The 20,877-nt window shown below is 44.7% G+C and overlaps 1 protein-coding gene across 2 annotated transcripts in view; it reads left to right on the top strand.

The window, feature by feature from the left end:
- Positions 1-20,877, top strand: part of TAOK1 (TAO kinase 1) — a 95,230-nt gene that overhangs the window by 25,439 nt on the left and 48,914 nt on the right. Inside the window, exon 2 of one of the 2 annotated variants that reach the window (XM_087955768.1) lies at positions 5,465-5,529. The exons of the other annotated variant lie outside the window; for it this stretch is intronic. The gene's annotated coding sequence lies outside the window, so the exon portion shown is untranslated. The remainder of the gene's footprint in view (positions 1-5,464; positions 5,530-20,877) is intronic. 2 annotated transcript variants of the gene reach the window in all.

The following is a 20,877-nucleotide window of genomic DNA, read 5'->3' as shown; positions in this document are numbered from 1 at the left end:
GCAGGGGGTTGGACTAGAAGACCCCCCCAAGGTCCCTTCCACTTTGTTATCCTTCCTTCCTTCCTTCCATCCAGCCATCCGTCTGCCATCCATCCTACCAGTATTGTTTTTACAAATAACTCAAGATGACGAACATAATCAATACTCTGGACACTTTTAAGAAGAGACTGGTTGGTCTGAAATGATATAGACTCTCCTGCTCAAGCAGGGGGTTAGACTAGAAGACCTCCCAAGGTCCCTTCCAACTCTGTTCTGTGTCCCTTCATCTTCCTCTTTTCCCCTCTACAACCACCCTGTGAGATGAATTGGGCTGAGAGAGAGAGGGACTGGCCCAAAGTCATCTCGCTGGCTTTCATTCTAAGGTAGGACTAGAACTCACCATCTCCCAGTGATTGGCCCAAAGTCCCCCAGCTGGCTTGCATGCCTAAGGCAGGATTAGAACTCGCCACCTCCTGCTTTGTAGCCTGGTGCCTTCACCACTATTCTAAACTGGCTCTTGCTACTTGAAAGTAAAAAAAATACGGTATTTTTTCTTGACCAACACTTCTGGGTGCCTTTTCTCTCATTTTTTTGGAAATCAAAACTGTATGTTATTTATTCCCTAGCTCTTTCCTGGTTACCTGCATGTCTTCTAAAGAGGTAGATCTTTGCAGCAGGGATGAGGTATGTTTCTGGGACAGAGCCAACTTTTGGCTTCAGAAAGAAGCAAAATCCAAGCCTTTATATACCTCCAAGGAGATCAGAATAGAATACGGACTTTCCAATCGACCTTGTCTTGCCTAAATCAGCCACCCTCCTGGAATAATCCCACCCTCCTTCCTTCTGTACCGACACTTAAACTGAGTATTGATAACCTCCCTGCCAGGGGTGGTCCATCCTTGGCAACTTTTTAATACCTCTGTGGACTTCAACTCCCAGAATTGGCTGGCTGGGGAATTCTGGGAATTGAAGTCCGCAGGTCTTAAAAGTTGCTAAGATTTGGGTCACCCCTGCTTTAAATTCTAATCCTTGGTCCTTCCAGGAACATGGGGGACATCTTGTGGTGAGATGGGAAGCAAATAAATGGAATCAATCAATCAATAACTTCTTCCATTGTCCAGCTGAAGAAGAAAAGGACAATAGAAGACGTATGCATTTATGTACTAGCTCGATACCCGCGCTTCGCTACAAAACTGTGATGGGGCTTAGTTTTGCGGGAGTAAAATAAGGGGAGAAAAATCCGCCTCTATCTACTAGCATCCGTCGGTATTCATCTGGCTAGCATCCTGTTAGTGTGAGAGAGAGAGTTGAGGGCTGTTTGGAAACTGAAACGGTATTTGCTGTGAGCAAGAAGGAGACAGCAAGGAGCCTGGGTGTGGCTTAGTTCAACTGTTCTGTACTGAAGCTGCTTGGTGCTCTGAAACTGAAACTCCTCTGCTTGTGTTTTGCATTTGGAAGAGATTTCTTTTCAGGTGGGGAGGGGGAGTAGAACTCCTTAGCATCAGAGCGTGTTAATAATAATAATAATAATAATATAGGAAGTACTCTAAATGCTCTGAGGGTCCTTTCTTAGTGAGCACCTAGAAGCCAAGAGGAACATACATGCCAAATTTCAAGTTTGTAAGCTTTACGGTTGTGGAGATTTTGTGATGATGCGTGAGGGGTATTTCACTTTTATAGAGAGAGAATTAAATGTATTTGCTGCCCACCTCACCACAAGGTGTTTTTCCATGGCTTGAAAAAGCAAACCTTTAACCTTCCTTCTCCACTTTCAAATTATAAATCCTGAGCTCTGCAATTACCTCGTTCTAACTTTGCACCTGGCAGGTGTTTGTCTCCTGAAAAGGGAAGGCCAAACATCCCAAGTATCTCACCTTGACCTGAATGGCAAAAAAAAAGATTATTTCCCCCCCCCACCAACCCAATTTTAACAGGTCCCTCCTATTTCCTGCTTTGCAATTTGTGTTTGCTGGGTGATAATGAGAGAAAGCAAAAATGAAAAACAGAACAGAAATCTGTGGCTCATGGCAGTTGGGCGTGCACGTGCTATCTATCCAGGAGTTTTTGCTTGTTTTTACAGCCCACAGAAGGTCATCGATAGAAACCCAATGGTATTTTAGCCATCTTGTCTTGGGAATTTTGTTACCAGCGGGGGAAAATGTGAGAAAGTTGATGCTTGTTTCTTCCAGACAGAATAAAAACAGGATTTGTGTTTTGACTCCAAACCTCTTCTCCTCCCCTATATGTGTTAACAAGCCGTTCCATTCAGACACATGAAGATAAGGAAGGAGGAATCCTTGAATTTAAGGAGCCTAATAAATGTAGACCAATTTGGTTTTTCTCCTGGGCAATAGAGGTGTACGATAAGACTATATAACCTTTCGGCTTATTTCACTTACAGCCTTTGCTGTGTTAAAACAACAACAACAACAATAATAATGTCAAGGCAAATTCCGGAGATCTGGAACGATGTGTGTTTTAACAGCAAAAGCCCCTTTAATTGGCTCAGCATGTGGGGCAGAATTCAGCAGGATGTGACTTTCTAAATAAATTCAACACGGAGAATAAAAATATCAAGGTAACTTTCCTTTCCTAGGCTCCTTTTTCTATTTTCAGGTAGCTGGATCAGTGTTTTTCAAAACCTGGACCGCTTTAAGATATGTGGACTTCAACTCCCGGAATTACATCTTAAAGCGGTCTAGGTTTTGAGAAACACTGACCTAATTTGAACAATCCTGTTTAATTTTTAAAATTAGATGCCCTCATAAGGAGTTCTAGCTGGTTCTTCTTTCAAGTTCCTTTTTGGCAACGGCCTTTGGAGTGGTGCTTAAAAGAAAAACCCAAAGGGGTGTTTTTTGCGCCCCCCCCCCCCCATTTATATGTTAAATAGACAACTCACGGTTACCTTTCCACTGTGATGCCAACAGTTTGCCAAATAGTTTTTCTTTTGATCGTTCCAAAATAATGGCTTTAATTATACAGCAGATTCCATTAATTTGCTGCTTAAATAGTGTTCCCCCTTGGTTCTAAGTCACGCTGGCTCTGGGTGAAAAATAATTGGCTTTCTGGGATATCTTACTTTTAGATGTATTCCAAAGGTCTGTGTTTAAGAGGAACTATATTCTTGTGTTGTTGTCAGGTTTTTGCACAGGGCCGTTTTATGATTTCCTTACAGTCATATAAGGGGTAAAATAGAGGGCCAGGTTGGTCTAGTGATTAACATAGCAAACAGGAGATGCTGAGTTCCAGTCCCGCCTTAAACATGAAACCGGCTAGGTGACTTTGGGCCGATCACCAGGAGACTCTGAGTTCTAGTACTGCTTTAGGCATGAAAGCCGGCTAGGTTAACTTTGGGCCAAACACCAGGAAATGGTGAATTCTAGTTCTGCCTTAGCCATGAAAGGCATCTGGATGACTTTGGGTCAATCACAGGTGACTGGGGGTTGTAATCTGGCCGTAGCCACAAAAGCTGGCTAGGTGACTTCCAGCCAACCACCAGGAGACTGGGAGTTCTAGTCCCGCCTTAAGCATGAAAGCCGGCTGGGTGACTTTGGGCCAACCAGGCAACTGGGAGTTCTAGTCCCGCCTTAGGCACAAAAGCTGGCTAGTTGACTTTGCCAATCACCAGGAGACTGGGAGTTCTAGTCCTGCCTTGGGTATGGAAGCAAAGTGGGTGACTTTTGGCCAGTCTTTTTCCTCTCAGCCCAACCCGCCTCACAAGGTTGTTGTTGTCGTGGGGAAAACTGGAGGAAGGAGGTGTGCCGGATAGGGTTCACCACCTTATTTGTAAAAACAGTAAAGGGCAGGGTATGCATTAAATCCATAAATAATCCAGGCACAGGGCCAAGGCCCAAAGGAAGTTCCAGGGAGCATGCATGAGGAAGCCAGCCACCGGTAGGGAGATAAACACACAGACAAGTGCAGCCTGAACAGGTTGCTCAGGTAAGGCCAGAAAGACACTCCAACCAAGATCAAAAGGCTTTTCACATCACCCCGAAGGAGGAAAATTAGCCAGGCTGCGTGTACTTGGAACGCAGCTTCTGAGCGACCTGGGAATTCAGAGGCCTCCGTGACCAGCTCCCTTGCCACCCCAGAGGCGTCATTAAGCTTCCTCCACCACAAAAAGCAACATGCCACGAAGGGGGAAATGTTCCTGTCCTTTTTTTCAAAGAGAAGAGCCTGGGGCTGGGGGGGTCTCCAAACTTGGCGACTTTTAAGACCTGTGGACTTCAACTCCCAGAATTCCACAGCCAGCATATATCATAGCTTGCCATGTCAGTGTTGGTATAAGGATTGTTTTCTTCTTGATAGTTCCTTGATTAGGGGGCTGTTGTTTGCTGTACTATATATCAACAGGGAGCAAACTCAACTCCTTTTTAGTACTGATGATGTTACCTAGTTGGATTATGAAACGTCTGCAAGAAAACAGCCAAGCTCAGAGAGCACCAAGGACCCCACAGTCATCGTCCTCCTCCTCTCCGTTCTGGCACTGATGATGTTACCTAGTTGGGTCATGAAATGTCTGCAAGAAAAGAACCAAACTCAGAGAGCATCAAAGAGCCCACAATAATCTTCCTCTTCCTCCCCCATTCCCCCCCCTCCTCCCTCTTTGCAAACCCCCTCCCTTCTAGCACTGATGATGTTACCTGGTTGGGTCACGAAACACCTGCAAGAAACTCACCCAGCTCAGAGAGCACTAAAGATCCCACCCCTCTTCTTCCAGCCTGCAGGAATTTTCCAAAACACCTCCCTTCCCTCTTATCATTGCTGTTTGCTTTCATTTTTAATTGGTTTTTAATTGCAGCGTTTCCATTTCACTTCATTTTCAGCATTGCAAGTCGCTGTTCTATGATCATACACACACACACACACAGACACACACACACACACACACACACACACACTCACACACACACCAGGCATGCAATAATAAAGAAATGGCGCAAGGCCTGGCTGCCTTCCTCTGCTCAGAATAGAATAGAATAGAGAAAAGAATAGAAAAGATTAGAAACTAGGATAGAATAGAAACCAAGATAAAGGAGGATATAATAAGAAATACTAGAAAATAAGAATAGAACAGAAACTAGAATAGAATAGAAGAGGATAGAGGATGTAGGAAATAATGGGAAATAAGAATAGAGTAGAATAGAATTAGAATAGCATAGAATAGAATAGCATAGAATAGAATAGCATAGAATAGAATAGAATAGAATAGAATAGAATAGAATAGAATAGAATAGAATTCTTTATTGGCCAAGTGTGATTGGACACACAAGGAATTTGTCTTTCGTGCAAATGCTCTCAGTGTACATAAAAAGAGAAGAGACATTCGTCAAGAGTCAAGAATCATCAAGTGCAACACGTAATGATGGTCATAGGGTACAATAAGCAATCAAATCATACTAGGAAACAGTCCATATAAATAGTTAGGATACAAGCGACAAAGTTACAGTCACATCCTAACTCCCCCTCTTCACTTTTGCAGAAGTTCCTCGCAAACAGAATTTGCATTTGGCTACACCATAGGCTAAAGTGCCGGATTTCACCTAGGTACGTTTCCCTGATTCAAGCGGGCAGCAGGAGTGTCCCCGTGTAGGCCGCCCTCCCGAAGGAACCTTCCCTTCCTCCCTTTTCTCTGTCCTTTGTTTCGATTTAAAGTGACATTCCTTCTAATGTTTCCGCGCTTGCTCCAGTGAATCTGGCATTTTGCTGTGTGCCCGTCAAAAGTCCTTAAGTGGCACAGCTTCAGGCAAAGAGGCTGGCTCACTCATCTGTTCACCAATGCCCGAAAACCCCTGCAAAAGGGTGAAAAAAAAGTTACTTTAGCTAAACTTCCAACAGGAAGGGTTTGCGATGCTGCCGATGATGAAAATGTGGGTCATCCCCAGAGTCCATATTCAGGGTCCCTGTTGTTGCATCTGGCTTCATCCATGGCTCTCTAACCATCTGAAGCAGGGGTGACCCGCCTTGACAACTTCAACTCCCAGAGTTCCCCAGCCAGCAGGGGGATTATGGGAGTTGAAATCCACAGGTCAAGAGTTGCCACGGTTGGACAGCCCTGGTCTAAAGAGAAGGTGAGAAATTGAACACAACTTTGTGGACTTCAACTCCCAGAATGCAAGCTGGGGAATTCTGCATCTTGAAGAGTTCAATTCCCAGAATTCCCCAGCAAGCAGGGGGATTCTGGGAGTTTGAAGCCCACAGGTCTTAAAAGTTGCCAAGGTTGCACAAGTCTGTCTAAGTAAAAGGTGAGACACAAGTTTTAACACAAGTTTTAAGGCCGTTGCAGCGTTCCCATGGTCATGGGATCAAAATTCGGCCGCTTGTCAACTGACTTGTACTTACGACGGTTGCAGCATCCCTGGGGGACACGGGATCCCCTTTTGCGACCTTCTGACAAGCAAAAACAACAGGGCAACCAGATTCATTTAACAACTTAAGAAACGGCAGTGATTCACTTAACAACGGTGGCAGGGACATAAAATGGGGCGAAACTCACTTAAGCGTTTCGCTTAGCAACAGAAATTGTGGTCGAGGGATATTTGAATATGGATCTTTCTGACATTGGTATTTTATTGGGTTGGGCTAATCAAGCTGAAATGTTAATACATATTGGACTGGAGGTCCAATTCTGTTATTCTATATTCTGTATTGCTAGCTATGATGTGCCGTGCACTAAATCAGAGGCCTCCAAACGTGGCAACTTTTAAGACTTGTGGACTTCAACTCCCAGAATGCTGGCTGAGGAATTCTGGGAGTTGAAGTCCACAAGTCTTAAAGTTGCCAAGTTTGGGGACCCCTGCACTAAATAAATAAATAAATACCAGTTGCTAATTGTAAGTCAAGGCCTACCTGTATAGAATCTGAATCAGAATAGAGCTGGAAGGGATCTTGGAGGTCTTCTAGTCCAGCCCCCTGCCCTGCTCAAGCTGGAGACCCTACACTCTGCCCACTCTTCTTGTATAGTGTGTCCAAATGACAAAACGATGATAGTTGTTACAAAATGAGGATTTGGTCAGAACTTGCTGGTATTAAGAGCTGAGTTTCTGTTTAAAAGAACAAGAAAGTCACAATTTTGAAGCGGAGATGAGTCAAATCCTTACGTCAGACCTTTTCCTTCACCAGCCAGCCAGCCTGTACCTTTTGCCCTGTCTGTTCAACGACACACCTTTATTTATTTTTCTTATCTGTACCACTTTCCATACCAGCAAACCTCCAAGGTGTTTGCAAGGCATTAAGGCATTAAAGGCCAACGAGAGAAACATGCAAAATTAAAACAATAGGAGAGGAGGAGGAGAAATACGATGTTGAGCCATGAAATCTTAGGTGAAGGGCAGGTCCCTAAAGGAAGTCACTGAAAACATTTTTGAGCATGGACAGAGTGCAGACACCCTCCTCACAAACCAGCTGTTGCGTGTTGAGTCCCTTACTCAGTACTCTTTATGTGCATGATCGCATTCCCACTCACGCTAATAAATTTGTAGATGATACGACAGTGATGGGACTCATCTCCGGGGGGGGAGGGGCAGGATGAGTCTGCCTACCGAGATGAGGTGGACCAACGGTTGCTTTCATGGTGTGGAGACAATAATTCGGTCCTCAACACCAATAAAGACCAAGGAGCTTATAGTAGACTACAGAAAGAGCAGATCAGACCTCCAGCCCTTGCTTATCGAGAAGAGACTGAGTGGAGCAAGTGGCCAGTTTTAAGTTTCTGGGTATTACCCTAAAAGAGGGCCTGACCTGGGGGGCTCACATTGCAGCCCTGGACAAAAGGACCCAGCAGAGATTATACTACCTGAGGCTTCTCAGGAAACAACCACTGAAAGGAAAACTGCTGGGGACCTTCCAACACTGCACCAAAGAGAGTATCTTTAACTAATTGCACCTCTATATGGTTTGCCAATTGCGCAGGGGCAAATAGGATGTCACTCCAGAGGGTTGAGGTCATTGCCCCTCAGAGGATCATGGGTTGCCCTCTCCCCTCTTTGGAAGAGCTTTATAGCTCCCGCTGCCTTAAAGAAGTTCAAAACATCCTCAAAGATCCATCTCATCCTGGGAACCCCTTTTTGTGAACTATTACTATCTGGCAGATGGGACAGGATAATAATAAAACAAGGACTAATAGGCTGAAAAACAGCTTCTATCCCAGGGCAGGAGCTCTGTTGAATTCTGCTGTATAATAGTGCAATACTGATGCAGTATCAGGGGTTTTCAATTCAATGTATGGAGTGTGAAGGATGTGTCTTTGTGTTTATTTTCATGGTCATGATGTGCACTGACGATGAAATTTAATTTCGAGGTACGAGGTGCAATGACAGTAAAGTAAAGTAAACTAAACTGAACTAAAAACAAGGACAAACAGGCTGAAAAACAGCTTCTATCCCAGAGCAGTAACTCTGTTGGATTCTACCGTATAGTGCAATATGAATGCAGCATATCAGGGGTTTTTAGTTCAATGTATGGAGTGTGAAGGCTGTGTGTTTTTGTGTTTTATTTTCATGGTCATGATGTGCACTGGTGGTTGATTTTGTTGTACGAGGTGCAAGGAGCATCAAGTAAACTAAACTAAACTGTGACTAACTGCAAGTATACAGGTAGTCCTCGATGTACGACCACAACTGAGCTGCAGATTTCTGTTGCTAAGCGAGACATTTGTTAAGTGAGTTTTTCCCCCATTTTGCGACCTTCTCCCACTGTTGTTAAGTAGATTGCTGCAGTTGTTAAGTGAGTAACATGTTCGCTAAGTGAATATGGCTTCCCCATTGACTTAGCTCATCAGAAGGTCACACCGGCACGTCATAAATACGAGTCAATTGCCAAGGGCCTGAATTTTGATCACGGGGGGGAGCCAGCAAGCTTTACATGGGTGGACTTCAACTCCCAGAATTCCCTAGCCAGCTACTGGTAGGGAATTCTGGGAGTTGAAGTCCACCCATCATCCCGGCCTCAGGGTTGAGAAACACGGAGCTAGAGAGACAGGCCCCGAGAGTTGTGAGCGATTTAAACTATTTTGGCTTTCCTGCCGAAGTCATTTTTGTGTTTACGACTGCTTTTTTTTTCTGTAAACCTGCCCAGAGTCATTTACAGCCAGGTGACTTGCAAATTCGACAGATAAGTAAAGTCCTGCTTATATGGAACATATATATATAAAAAAAACCTGAAGGATTTTTTTTTAAAAAAAAAAAAGCCAGACAAGGAATAATGGACGGAAACTGATCCAGGAGAGATTCAACCTAGAAATAAGGAAGAATTTTCTGACAGTGAGGACAATAAACCCATGGGAGATAAGTTGCCTTCAAAAGTTGTGGGAGCTTCATCCCTGGAAGTTTCCAAGACGAGATTGGACTGCCGTCTGTCAGAAATGGTGTAGGGTCTCCTGCTTGGGCAGGGGGTTGGACTAGATGACCTACAAAGTCCCTTCCAGCTCTATTCTGAATTAATTAAAGTGGTGGGAGCTTCATCTCTGGAGGCTTTCAAGAAGCGACTGGACTGCCCTCTGTCAGAAAGGATGTGAGGTCTCTTGCCTGGGGGGTTGGACTAGATGACCCCCGAAGGTCCCTTCCGACTCTGTTACAATCTGTTAAAAGGAACAAACCTTGGAAATCTTTTCCATGGAGCCCTGGAGAGGAAGCGGGGGGGTTGGGTCAAAGAAAATCCCAGCTAAACTGGGATTTCCATCTCGCTTCCTCCCTTTTCAAGGACTTCCAACCCTGAAGGGAAGCCGAACACCCCAACAGCTGCTAAATTCAAGTATTTGGAATTTAGTTGGATTAAGAGAGATTTAATAATAATAATAATAATAATAGGACACGTCACGGAAGGAATAGGTTCTTGGAGTCCTTGACGTACGACGGCAATCGAGCCCAAAATTCATGTTGCTAAGTGAGGCATCTGTTAAGTGAGGCTTGTCCCATTTTACCACCTTGCTTGTCGCAGTTGTGAAGTGAATCGTTGCAGCTGATAAATTAGTACACGTTGTTAAGTGAAGCTAGCTCCCCCGTGGACTTTGCAGAAAAACGGTGCAAAAAAAATGAGATGTGACCCAGCAATGCAGAACAAAGCAGAGCAATTATCTTTGTTGCTCTTCTCCGCACTCAACATTCCCCAGTCAACGGGGAAGATGGATTCACTTAACGACCATGTTACTAATTTAACCACTGCAGTGATTCCCTTAATAATTGGGCAAGAAAAGTCATAAAATGGGCCAAAACTCACTCAATACATGTTTCACTTAAGAACAGAAATGTTGAGCTCAATCGTGGGCGCAAGTCAAGGACTTCCTGTATTCTCAGGCTGTGGCCCCAGGCAAGACTGGTGGGTGCTGCAGATGGCAGCACCTTGTGTGTGTGTGTGTAGAACCTACAAATAACTTTTCCCTTGCAAGGAACTGGATAACAAGTGGACATTTAAGAACTGACATTGGTTTTTTCAGCAAGAGTTTTAGTTCATAGAGAGCTGCTGGCTGGGTCTTGGTTCCTTGTTGGGTGGGCCACTAAGGTTTAAAATAGATGGAAGGGAAGGAAGGGAAGGGAAGGAAGGAAGGAAGGAAGGAAGGAAAGGAAGGAAGGAAGGGAAAGAGGGAAGGGAGGAAGGGAAAGAGGGAAGGGAGGAAGGAAGAGAGGAAGGAAGGAAGGAAGGAAGGAAGGAAGGAAGGAAGGAAGGAAGGAAGGAAAAGAGGGAAGGAAGAGAGGAAGGGAGGGACGGAGGGAGGAAGGAAGGAAGGAAAAGAGGGAAGGAAGGAAGGAAGGGAAAGAGGGAAGGAAGGGAAAGAGGGAAGGGAGGAAGGGAAAGAGGGAAGGAAGGAAGGGAGAGAGGGAGGAAGGAAGGAAGGAAGGAAGGAATGGAAAGAGGGAAGGGAAAGAGGGAAGGAAGGAAGGAATGGAAAGAGGGAAGGGAAAGAGGGAAGGAAGGAAGGAAGAGAGGAAGGAAGGAAGGAAGGGAAAGAGGGAAGGGAGGAAGGAAAGCAGAATAACAGAGTTGGAAGGGACCTTGGAGGTCTTCTAGTCCAGCCTCCTGCTCAAGCAGGGGAACCTGTACCATTTCAGACAAGTGTCTGTTCGGTCTCTTCTTGAAAAGCGTCCAGTGATGTAGCACCCAGAACTTCTGGTGGCCAGTTGTTCCACTGGTTAATTGTCCTCACTGTTAGGAAATTTCTCCTTAGTTCTAAATTGCTTTTCTCCTTGATTAGTTTCCCATCCGTTGCTTCTTCTCCTGCCTTCAGGAGCTTTGGAGACTAGGTGGAGCCCCTTCCCTTCATGGTAGCCACTCATATATTTAAGTAAATATTTATTTACCTAAAGTACTTGTATGGCTGCCCCTCTTGTGTGTCACAATCCCGAGTGACTTACAAAACAATATTAAAAACCAAATTCTTAATTTATTGCCGCCGGATCTGGGAAGAGACCCACAGAACGGGAACAGCCATCATTTCCGTTTAAACCAGGGCTGTCCAACCTTGGCAAACTGTAAGACCTATGGACTTCAAGTCCCAGAATCCCCCAGCCAGAGAAGTTTTAAATCTGTCAAGGTCGGGGAAACACAGCTTTAAAAACAAAACAAAACCTCCTGCTTGATTTCACTGGGATTTAGGGGGAAAGGTGACCTGGGGAATTCTGGGAGTTGAAGTCCCACAAGTCTTAAAAGTCGCCACGGTTGAATTGCCCTCCGGTTTAAATCTTTCAACTTCATTTCAGATGTCCCCAAGGCAAAAACTAAAACGATTGGCATACCAGAGTATGTTTGGGTGTTTTTAAAAGAGATAACAACTGCCCCTGCTTGCCAGCCCAAGGCATTAGAGGAGGATTTAATCCTGCATTTGGAGATAATTTTAATCTCTTCTGTCTGCCCTCTCTGGATTTGTAAGCAACCTCGTGGAACATAACTGAACATTCAGATCTTGCGGGTGGAGGCCGCAGAAGCAGACCTCATACATTACTCTTAAGTTTCCTCCTTGGAGATAGATGCCGCTCTTCCCAACCAGCCTCTCTGCAGGTCCAGCGCTTAACGTCGCACAGGCCTTTTTTTGCTGAGCGTTTGCAAACTTCCTCACTCCGATCTTCTCAAGAAAAAGCTATCTAGATCAGGGGCCTTCAAACCCGACAGCTTGAAAACGTGCGGACTTCCACGCCTAGAATCCCTCCTCCAGTCATGTTAGCTCAGGAATTCTGGGAGTTGAAGTCCACCAGTCTTCTAGATGTCGAGTTTGAAGGCCCTTGATCTAGACACTTACTTGCCCCACCGAAGTTGACCACTGTCAACCCGCAAAAACAAACCTGGAGAAGCTAGTTTGAAAGCAGTACTATAGGTAGTCCTTAACAACAGTTCATTTAGAGCAGGTGTCCAACCTTGGCAACTTTAAGACTTGTGGACTTCAACTCCCAGAGTTCCTCAGCCAGCAAAGCTGGCTGAGGAACTCTGGGAGTTGAAGTCCACAAGTCTTAAAGTTGCCAAGGTTGGACACCCCTGATTTAGAGCCATGTTGTTAGGGATATACACCCTAGCAGAACCTGCACGGCAGTCAGGCAGGCAGACAAATATGTGAGACAAACGTTTTTGTAGCTTACACTCAGTAAAAATAGATACACTGTGCTAGTTAAATAGTTTATTCCAGTAAAGAGTTTTTTAGCATAGTCAAAAACAGTCCATATATCATTTACTAGTTCAGTCCGTCCGGGGATTATTCAGTTGCAAAGTCCAGTGTCGAAAAAGAGGTCAGTAAACTTACAAATATCAGTCCAGTAGTATATCTCCTCGCAGTTGAGATATGAAGAAGTCAAACCTCCTTTCTTCCTTCAGCAACAGCAGAGAACACGAAGTTATCACACCATCAATCCATCATTGTCAGCAAGCAATCCAGTAAGCCAGCAATCAATCCAGTTCTCTTGCTCTCTCTTATGGTGATTTACAGCCGCACCCAAAATTACATGCTTTGCAGTTAAAGTGACACACACTTAAATTCACTATCATAGTTTATATATATTATTTTACCCAAACTACGTTAGGTAACCATGTTATTCCTAACATATGTGCAGATTTGTACATTGGGGAAACCGAATGGAATGGAATGGAACGGAATAGAACAGAACAGAACAGAATTCTTTGTTGGCCAAGTGTGCTTGGACACACAAGGAATTTTGTCTTTGGTGCAAATGCTCTCAGTGTCCATAAAAGAAAAGATACATTCGTTAAGAGTCAAGAATCATCAGGTGCAATACTTAGTGATAGTCATAGGGTACAAATAGGGAATTAAATCATACCAGGAAACAGTCCATATAAATCGTAAGGATACGAGCGACCAAGTTACAATCATACAGTCACAAGTGGGAGGGGATGGGCGATAAGGAGGGATGAGAAGATTAATAGTGATAGTAGTGCAGACTTTGTAAATACTTGGACAGTGTGGAGGGAATGATTTGTTTAGCAGAGGGATGGCTTTCGGGGGAAAAACTGTCCTTGTGTCTAGTTGTTCTGGTGTGCAGGGCTCTATAGCGTCGTTTTGAGGGAAGGAGTTGAAACCGTTTATGTCCGGGATGTGAGGGGTGTGTAGATATTTTCACAGCCCTCTTTTTGACTGGTGCCACTTCACAAGCGCATGGCACAATCTTGGAGAACCAACCCATCAGGACTAGATTCACCAGTCCATCTGCATTTCAAAGACAAAGGCTGCTCCTTTGAAGACCGCAGAGTCCACATTTTGGATAGAGGAGATCACCGGTTTGAAAGAGGAGCCCAAGAGGCCACCTGGGTCGAAATTGTATTGACCTCCCTCAACAGAGTGGGAGGGATATGACCGGTGGTGGGATTCAAAAATTTTTTTCCTACCGGTTCTGTGGGCATGGCTTGGCGGGTGTGGCAGGGGAAGGATATATTGCAAAAATCTCCATTCCCTCTCCACGCCTCTAACCTGCTTTCCAGCTTCGTTCTCCTATGCAGGGCAACCAAAGGAGACCCAGCCGATCAGCTGGGACTCAATGGGAGGCAGAGAAGAGATGGGGTTGGCGGGGCCAGTCAAAGGTGGGATTGGCCGGTTCTCCGAACTACTCGACGTTTCCACTACCGGTTCTCCAGAACCGGCTGAATCCCAACTCTGGATATGACCCCATCTACCTCCAGTCTACAGCTGCAAAATTATTTTGTGACCCAGATTGGATCCTGTGACATTATCCCGTGACACATATATTCACGTTCATTTCTGATAATATTGGTTAGGGGTCTTCCTTAAAATGTTACGTCTGAACAGATCTCCCGAACGTGCTTTTTCAGGAGGCAACTGGACTTTCTGGTTTTTCTTTGAAGACGTTTCGCTTCCCATCCAAGCAGCTTCTTCAGCTCTGACCGGATGGTGAAGAAGGGAAGGATTGATACTCCTTGCAGGCAGCTGGTCATTTGCATCCTTTGAGAGGGTCGTTGAGGCCGCTTGGAGGTTCATCTGTGTCCTCGGGGTCACCCGAGTGGTGCAAATGCAGGGGTGGAGCCTTCGTGGAACGGCTGGAAGGACCCTGTTGTAGAGTGGAGGTAGATGATGTCCTATCCCTCCCCCTCTGTGGAGGGAGGGCTGTTCAGTTTGGACCCAGGTGGCCTCTTGGGCCCCTCTTCAATCCACGGGTCCTCTCTTCCAAACGGTGGACTTTGGCGTCTTCAGAAGAGCGGCCTTTGTCTTCTCAATGCAGGCGGAAGTGCCGAATCTGGTCCTCTTAGGTTGCGCCATGCGCTTGTGAAGTAGCTGTTTTGTTTCCCCAATGCAGACCAGCACACTTTCTAGAACAGGGGTGTCCAACCTTGGCCATTTTTAAGACTCGTGGACTTCAACTCCCAGAATTCCCCAGCCAGCTACACAGGTGTGTGACCAATAGAATAAAAACTTGCTTGTGTCATGACCAGGAAGTAAGATTCTTGGGAATTAATCCCAAAAATTCTTGGGATTGGGAATGAGTTTATTGTCATACGCAAACATGACCCCATTGCCTGTTGTCGTAATACTTGATGTGCATCCTGAATTCTTGCTGGTCTTCCTTTTCTGTGGTCTTACAGCGTACTAGCACAACATTTGTGTAGTTGTGTATCTCTCTTGCCATTAGATGGCAAGCTTTATTTCGGAGTCCTTCAAAGAGTACCACACCCCTTGTCCCAGTTAGACAGCTACAAGCGCCTGGCCGCTTTTCTCTAAAGGGGTATGACCATAAGCTTCGTCAAGAAATTATCCTGATCAATAAAGGAGAATATTTCTGGCTCAGGGTTCAAATGTGGGGTGTTTGCTGCTCTCTGAGTTTGGCTGTTTTCTTGCAGACCTTTCATTACCCAAACTAGGTAACACCACCAGTGCTGGGAGGGAGCAGGGTTTGCTCTCTGCCAACCCTGCAAACATGGCCCTGATATTGTTACCCAGTTTGGGTCATGAAATGTCTGCAAAAAAGCACCAGACTACCACTAATGATGTTACCTAGTTTGGTAATGAAACTTCTGCAAGAAAACAACCCAGCTCAGGGAGCACCAAGGATCCCACTGTTGTCTTTCCTCCTTCCTCCTCCTCCTCCTCCTCCTCCTCCTCCTCCTCCTCCTCCTCTCCTCCTCCTCCACCTCCACTCTTCTTCTTCTTCTTCTTCTTCTTCTTCTCTTCTTCTTCTTCTTCTTCTTCTTCTTCTTCTTCTCTTCTTCTTCTTCTTCTTCTTCTTCTGGTTCTTCCTCTTCCTCTTCCTCTTCCTCTTCATCTTCTTCTTCTTCTCTTCCTCCTCTTCTTCCCTCCTCTTCTTCTTCTTCTTCTTCTTCTTCCTCCTCTTCTTCCTCCTCTTCCTCCTCTTCCTCCTCCTCCTCCTCCTCCTCCTCCTCCTCCTCCACAAACCCTCTCCCTTCTAGTACTGATGGTGTTACCTAGTTTGGTAATGAAACATCTGCAAGAAAACCACCCAGCTCAGAGAGCACCTGTCAGCATTCCAGCAAACCTCCATTCCAATCAATAAATCCCTTTCTCAGGCTTGTGGCAGCGTAGGAGCATTGAATCTCAATTTGGCTTCCAAGCTGACAGCACCAAAGACCCCACTGTCTCCTTCCTCCTCCTCCTCCTCCTCCACTTAGCACACCCACCTTCCTTCCAGCACTGATGATATTACCTAGATGGGTCATGAAATGTCTGCATGAAAACTACCCATCTCAGCACCAACCTTGAGCCGCAAATATTTTCTTCTGTTGTGAGTAAAATATATTATCAGAATAACAGGGTAGAAGGGAACCAACCTTATCCTCTCCCTCCGTCGCCATCTCTTTGCAGGCTAAACATAACCAGATCATTTAAAACCGGAGTGTTCAACCTTGGCAACCCGAGGACCTCTGGACTTCAACTTCCAGAATTCCACAGCCACCTTAAAAGTTGCAGAGGTTGAAAAACGCTGATATATAAGAATATCCACCTCTTGATAATCCGGTTTAACACTAGAAGCATAAACGAGCTAAAGGAGGGAACCGTGAGGAACATATCTAAGGAGGCCCCAAAGGTGTTTTTTTTCCCCCAAGAGAAAACTGGACTTTCTGATTTTTCTTTGACGTAGCTGAAGAAGCTTCTTGGATGAGAAGCGAAACGTCTTCAAAGAAAAAACCAGAAAGTCCAGTTGTCTCTTGGGGAAAAAAAAAAGAAAAGAAAGTAAGTAAGAAAGCAACTTTGCAACAACCAAGACCTGGATGGCTGAGGTTCTCCATAGACATATATATCCAGTGGAACAGCTGGCCTTCAGAAATTGTGGGTAGCTCCATCACTGGAGGTTTTTAAGAAGAGACTGAGCAGTCACTTATCTGGAATGGTATAGGTTCTCCTGCTTGAGCAGAGGGCTGGACTAGAAGACCTCCAAGGTCCCTTTCAGCTTCTATTCTATTCTATTCTTCCTTCCTTCCTTCTTTTTCTATTCTATTCTATTCTATTCCATTCTATTTAAATTCTATTCTATTCTATTCTTCCTTCCTTCCTTCCTTCTTTCTTCTATTCTATCCTGTCCTATCCCATCCCATCCCGTTTAAATTCTATTATGTTCTTCCTTCTTTATTCTATTCTATTCTATTCTATTCTATTCTATTCTATTCTATTCTATTCTATTCTATTCCATTCCATTCCATTCCATTCCATTCCATTCTTATTCTATTCTATTCTATTCTATTCTATTCTATTCCATTTAACTTCTATTCTATTCTTCCTTCCTTCCATCTTTTTCTATTCTATTCTATTCCATTCTATTCAACTTCTATTCTATTCTTCCTTCCTTCCTTCTTTCTTCTATTCTATCCTGTCCTATCCCATCCCATCCCGTTTAAATTCTATTATGTTCTTCCTTCTTTCTTCTATTCTATTCTATTCTATTCTATTCTATTCTATTCTCTATCCATCCATCCTATCCTATCCATCCTATCCATCCTATTCTTATTCTATTCTATTCTTATTCTATTCTTATTCTATTCTATTCTATTCTTTCTATTCTATTCTATTCTATTCTATTCTATTCTATTCTATTCTATTCTATTCTATTCTATTCTTATTCCATTCTATTCTGTTCTTATTCTATTCTTATTCTATTCTATTCTATTCTATTCTATTCTATTCTTATTCTATTCTATTCTATTCTTATTCTATTCCATTCTATTCTATTCTATTCTTATTCTATTCTTATTCTATTCTATTCTATTCTATTCTATTCTTATTCTATTCTTATTCTATTCTATTCTATTCTATTCTTATTCTATCCCATTCTATTCTATTCTCCTTCCTTCTTTCTTCTATTCTATTCTCTAAGGAGGCATCGGCAATTGTCTTCTTCTTGTTCAGATCAGAATAGATCCCCCTGTTGGGAAAGGCCCACTCAGATGCGGATGCTTCCAGGTCAATTCTCAAAGAAGTTCTGGCATTTCCTGGAACATCCGATTAAAAGAAGAGAAGAGCCTTGATTTCCTGGCTTGCTTTCCCGGAGCAGCCCGCCCCCAATTGGTTGCAGAACCTCTAGCAGCCTTGAAGAAGTGCCAAGGACATTATGTTGGGAATGTGGTTTTTATTCTCCAGCCTGCAATCAGGAGATGAATTATATCTGAAATGGCTTCTGGCATTTTCTTGGTTTTGGTCCAAGGGAAAGCATAGAGCTGAAGGCTTTGATGTTCAGTGAGATGGGGCTGCCTTATTTCTACCATTCTCACTCCGTTGCTGTAAAAACTGGAAAAAAAAATTTTGAATTCTTTAATGCAGGGATCGCCAACCTTTTGGACCTCAGGGACCACCAAACTCATAGAGACCCTGGGAAAATCCCCCAAAAGTCTGCAGGAAAATCCCCCACCCCCGTTTTCCTACCGATCGATCGTTCTTTATTTGGGATCACAGGATACCGTCTCCAGCTCCATTCTCGGTGGGAGAGAGAGAGAGAGACAAAGAGACTTTTAGCTTCGTGCAAGGAAAACAGCAGAAGCCGCAGAAGTCTTTCTTTCTCTGCCCCAAGCTCCGCCAGCAATGAGTCTTTGCAGCCTCTTGGAGCAGGAGGCCTTGCAGGGTCCCAAAGACTCATTTCTGGTGGAGTTTGGGGGAGAGAAAGAAAGACTTTGGCTGCTTTCCTTGCGTGCAGCCAAAAGCAGAAGAAAAAAGAAGCGGAAAGAAGCAGCCCGGTGGCCAGGCCAGGCGCATGGGGCAAGTAGGGCAAGTTCCCCCCGTCCGCCCTTTCCCCCCTCCCCTCACTACCTCATGTTGTTCACAGCGCAAGCGATGCAAGCCTTGTGTTCCTGCGCAGCCTGGATTAATTGCTTTGGGGGGGGGGGACATTTCTCTGCGGACCACCAACATTTTCTCACAGACCACCAATGGTCCCCGGCCCACCGGTTGGCGACCGCTGCTCTAATGGAAAATTCAGGGTGTGAAGGTACAAGGTGTCCTGGACTTACAACCATTCATTTCGTGGCCGTTCAGATTTACACCGACACTGACTTACGACCATATTTCACACACAACGACCGTTACAGCATCCCCATGATCAAAATTTGGACGCTCGGCCACTGACTTATATTTATGACGGTTGCAGAGTCAAAGGATTCCCCTTGTGCGACCTTCTGGCAAGCAAAGTCCACGGGGAAGCCAGATTCACTTAACGGTCGCCTGACTAACTTAACGACTGCAGGGATTCCCTATAACAACCATGGCAAGAAACGTCTTAAAACGGGACAAAATTCACTTCACAACTTTCTTGCTTAGCAGTGGAAATTTTGGGCTCCATTATGGTCATAAGTCGAGGACAACCTGAGAAGACAGCAAGTTCCCGTCTGTATAACATTTGGGAAGCCCCGTTGTAAACCTTTTTTTTAAAAAAAAAATATCGATGTGTTTCTGTTGTTCTTTCTTTGCATAAACTCAGATGTTTGGTTCATCTTGTCCAGCATGGCCCGTAAATTGATGGATTTATTTTTGTTCTTTTCCTGAACCAACAAAACGCCCAAGAAAACAAAACAAATTCACAAACTGCAAACAAGCCCAGAATAGATCGATCCCAAGAGCAGCATAAGGGGGAGGGAAAGTGGCATTTGGGGAAAGTTAGGTGGCGAAGGAGAAAGTCTCACACACAATCTAAAGGAGGGGGGGGGAAACCCATTTTGTCGAATATAAGCAGTCCTCAACTTACAACAGTTCATTTAATGTCAAAGGTGACTTACCACTTGCCATGCCCCTGGTGGAGACGGACTGAGGGAGAGCCGATAGGGAGTGGAAATGTGGCTCCGGAGGTTGTGGAGGAGGCTGGGGAAGAGCAGAGGCCGGCTGGGCAGTCAGAGGAGGACCCAGGCCCATCCCCTATCCATCCTAGGGAGGAGAGGATAAGGGGGAGATGTGGTCTGTGGGGGAGGAGAGGGCCTTGATCCCCTTCATGGGCTGCAGCTGTGACAACTGGATAAGATGACGGACCTGCATACTGGCAAACACTGGAATCAAAGCCTGTTTTATTTTGGTCTGAAGTTATCTTGGTTGGCGTCCTTCCAACCAGACTGTGCCTTGTTATCTCCTTGAATTTGGTAAATGCTTCTCCTGTTCCGTTGTGGAAATTCCTTCATTGTAGTTTGTTTTGGTTTTTTATTTCACCTCTATCTGCTCATTAAGTTCGGACTGTATTGCTTTCTTTTGAAGACTATTTTTGAGTACGTTTCATCTCCAACTGAGGATTATTGAACAGTGGGGCCAAGTTGGAGGCATTAAAGGACATTTATTTACATTCTGGATTTTGTTACGTTTGCATCCCACCCTGGGTCATCGCACCACTATTTTGCACAAGTTACGACCGTTGCAGCCTCTCCATGGTCACGGGACCAAAATTAAAAGGCTTGGCAACTGGCATGTACTTATGCCAGTTGCAGCATCCTCGAGGACACGTGGTCCCCTTTTGCGGCCTTCTGACAAGCAAAGTCAGATTCACTTAACGATCGTGTTGCTAACGTTAACCGTGGCAATTCACTTAACAACTGTGACAAGAAAGGTCGTAAAATGGGACCAAACTCGCTTAACAAATGTCTCCCTGAGCAACCTAAATTTGGGGCTCCGTTGTGGTTGTAAGTCGAGGATTTGCTGTATTTCTTATGGGCAAAAGTCTCGCAGGGGGAAAAAATGACAGAGGAAGCTACGAAATGTGGTCAGAACAAACACAGACAGTCCTCAATTTACAACACTTAGTGACCGTCAAAGTCACTGAAAAAAAAAAGACATGGCCATTTTTCACTTTTACGACCATTGCCACCTCCCCAACAGTCACGTGGTCCAAATTCAGATGCTTAGCAACTTGACTCATACTTACGACCATTGCTGCGTCCCAAGGGGGGTGGGGTTGTGTGATTTCCCCCTCTTTTCACCTCCGGACAAGCAAAGTCAATGGTCCATTTAACAACCAAGCGGTGATTCACTTA

Source organism: Notechis scutatus, chromosome 1 (genome assembly GCF_049901735.1).
Source record: "Notechis scutatus isolate UNSWTSFEM ecotype Mainland chromosome 1, rNotScu1.2, whole genome shotgun sequence".
NCBI lineage: Eukaryota > Metazoa > Chordata > Lepidosauria > Squamata > Elapidae > Notechis > Notechis scutatus.
This window is presented reverse-complemented; position numbering and strand designations above follow the sequence as displayed.